This window comes from Protomyctophum parallelum (assembly GCF_964188405.1).
Source record: "Protomyctophum parallelum genome assembly, chromosome: 19".
Classification (NCBI taxonomy): Eukaryota; Metazoa; Chordata; class Actinopteri; order Myctophiformes; family Myctophidae; genus Protomyctophum; species Protomyctophum parallelum.
The window spans coordinates 15,875,159-15,877,658 of NC_139717.1; the positions used below are offsets into that span (position 1 = coordinate 15,875,159).

At 37.5% G+C, this 2,500-nt stretch overlaps 1 protein-coding gene across 6 annotated transcripts in view; it reads right to left on the reverse strand.

The window, feature by feature from the left end:
- stxbp5a (syntaxin binding protein 5a (tomosyn)) overlaps positions 1-2,500 on the reverse strand; it is a gene marked incomplete at both ends in the record, with an annotated part of 141,733 nt that overhangs the window by 33,937 nt on the left and 105,296 nt on the right. The gene's annotated exons all lie outside the window — the stretch shown is intronic.

A 2,500-nucleotide genomic window follows, 5' to 3' on the forward strand; every position in this document is an offset into this window, starting at 1 on the left:
ATTCATTCAAAAGATTATTTGATTATCTGCTGATTAGGTTGTTTTTCAAATAAAAGACAAACTAAATTTAAATTAATTAAAGCAACTCATGGTGTCTTTAGGCTTATTGTGACTGCATACATTTGATTAAAGAATAGCTACACATGTGTCAGTCTAGACTCAAATAGGTAATTTAAAAATAAATATTCCAGCCATATGTTTTGTACTTGATACTATATGTGTCATATTTTTGCTACTGTGCAACTATCATCAGATTGTAAGGGAAGAGAGATGGCTCACTCCTCTTTACTTTAGTTACACTTAACACTGGAAAAACTATGGTTAAGTGGGAAATAATCTATGATAAATTGCAAAAAACTAGTGATTAGTTGCCGATTCGATTACCAAATTAGTTGACAACTAATTGAATAATCGATTCGATTACGATTAATCGATGAATCTTTGCAGCCCTGTGCAAGCACAATGCAAGGAATGAATTCATTTGCCATGTATCCGAAGGAAGCCTGATCCAGTCACTCTTAGATTTTCTCCAGTTTAATCCTGAGTTTAAGTTTTGTTGTATTCAAGATCTGATTTTAGGCATGTCTAAGCCTCCAGGAAAATCCGTGTTGAGGTTCTTAATCCACTGTTTTTCATTAAAACGTCTTTGTCCTACTGTCCAGTTGGGATTGTGTTGAAGTCCAGCGCCTTTTAGAGCTTCAATGCCGTGAGCCATGAAATGTTGAACAAACCTTTGCAGTTGCTGCTGGCTGTTATTTGTTGTTTGTTTAATCTCCAACATGCGTTTTGTAGTTCTATTTTTGACTAATTGTTTGGGTTTGAAGTATTCTGGTCCCTGGTGTGCTGGTGTGTGGATTCCTTTTAGCTTGCTGTGTACTAGATAGTCTTTAAGATTTTTGTTTTTTCTGTACGTCGATATAATTTTATAATCTTTTAGAAGATCATCCGTTCGGTTCTAAAAATTCCTTTTTATTCTGTTGTTGGCTAGTCTGCTCTGTGTTGAATAACTGGTTATCAGGGCCAATTTAGGTTTATTTTTGGACCACGATGCTCATATTATGAGACGATTTTAAGATGACCCATGTTGTTCTACATAGAGAAAAACCTCTGCGACGGAGGAATGAATGAGTGATGTCAGGACTTCTGTGCCCTATAGGCCACATGAATGCATGAATGCATGCATTCACAAAGGGTTCTGACTAGAGAACAAAGTAAAATTATCTGTTCTGGTTGACTTAAACAATATATATGTAGTGAACTTATGATGAAATATCCCTAACATCTATCTGCCATCATACAATAAATTAAAATGGTACTTGTAGACACAGATTGGAGGCACAGGTTAAAAATGCATTAAGAACCAGGTATGCCATTAAGTAAATCATTCATTGCTTAAACATTGCTTAAATATAAGTCTGTTCCGTTTCATATACTTTTGGTATGTTTAACTACATTTTCATTGTATCTTTAATTAATCATTGTGGTTTTTAGTCAAGTTAGCCGTGTCCACATGCACCAGAAGTTGGGGGTTAGAATTCTTTGTCTCAGAGGAGAGCCCGCCCTCTCTCCAGCGGATACAGCTGCTGCTCCCTCTCACATTGGATGGAGAGGTCAGTGTGTCCGGTGAAGAGAGGGAGGGACTCAGAGATAGTATATAGGCTGAGGAGCGGTTTTGCTCGGGGCTTCTTCTGGTCCGGCGCTCATGTTTGGCATATCGAACGCTGTGTTTTTAACCAGAGGGTCCCAAAGGTCCGTTTCGTGATTCCTTTGTCCTTGTGTTGTCTCGATCGTGGACCGTGTCTTTTGCTGCAAATAAAGACGTCTACATTTGAACCTATTCCATCTATCCTGGTCGTCCTTGGTTCCTGTTTCCTGTACGCTGGTTATATTCTTCAGAACGGAAAAGATACGTCAAGGATTTACAATTTCAAATACTTTTACTTCTACTCTTGGATCCAAATATTGTACTTTTACTCGACTAACTTTAGTTACTAGTTACTTTGTAGATTTGGATTATGAATACAGAACAAATTAACCACTTCAGCCCTGTACTTTTCGGCCATTTGAAAATTGCTGATTGCATTGTGAATTTGTGAGCTTGTAGATCTGCTATTTTCAAAAGTTTTTATACACTTGAAATTCTGCATTATGAGTACTTTTACGTTTGGAACTTTAAGTACATTTTGATGCTAATACTTTTGTACTTTTCCTCAAGTATATTTTGAACTCTGTTTTTACTTGAAACAGAGTTGCAGTATTGATACTTTTAAGAAATTAGAGAAACGGATAGATGGCACTTATATCTTCCCTTCTTCTCTGGAGTCCTGCCTCAAAGCAGACCAGAGGTAGAAAACTGTCGTTCCCTGATGTCATCGCTATAGGGACACATGCATCAGTAAGCAGTAACTATGGGGATGGCAATGAAGGACCGGAAAGTCTGGCGTGGCGTTGTGAAATCAATGATCTCGACCACGGTCGAAAAATGATGATGATTGATACT